Here is a 537-nt window from a genome sequence, read left to right on the forward strand (position 1 = left end):
CCCCCCCCAATTTTTTTCTTAGTTATATTCATTACTGAAGTATCACAAAATACGAATAACGAAATATTCAAAACTGCTTTGAAAAATGAAAATTGAATAATGTATATTTCATATTTTCACCTTATACCAGATAATAGCCAATAGGTATTAGCATTGATTATATATATTGCGTGTATATATATAATATATATATATATATAAATAGCTCTCTAGGTGCTGGCAGTGGCAAAATAACTAAAATAGTCACAACATTGTAATTTGTAGTGTGGCATGACGATTGTAGTCGGGCCGGTCGCAACTGGTAACCAAAGTCCAAAACTAAAACAGAATATTGTGAACTATGTAATTCTTAAAATTGTATTATCGTTTCGGCTAGCCGTATTATTGGCTATCAACTTATTATTTTTCTTCAAATACAACAATTATTATTATCTACGATAGCAAAAGACCAACGATATAAAGTGTACTATAACTATGTACAGTTGTCAGTTTACAGTTGTACACTCGAAGTAGTAAGTACAACAATATTATTTTTTG

This window comes from Acyrthosiphon pisum, chromosome A2 (genome assembly GCF_005508785.2).
Source record: "Acyrthosiphon pisum isolate AL4f chromosome A2, pea_aphid_22Mar2018_4r6ur, whole genome shotgun sequence".
NCBI classification, from domain to species: domain Eukaryota; kingdom Metazoa; phylum Arthropoda; class Insecta; order Hemiptera; family Aphididae; genus Acyrthosiphon; species Acyrthosiphon pisum.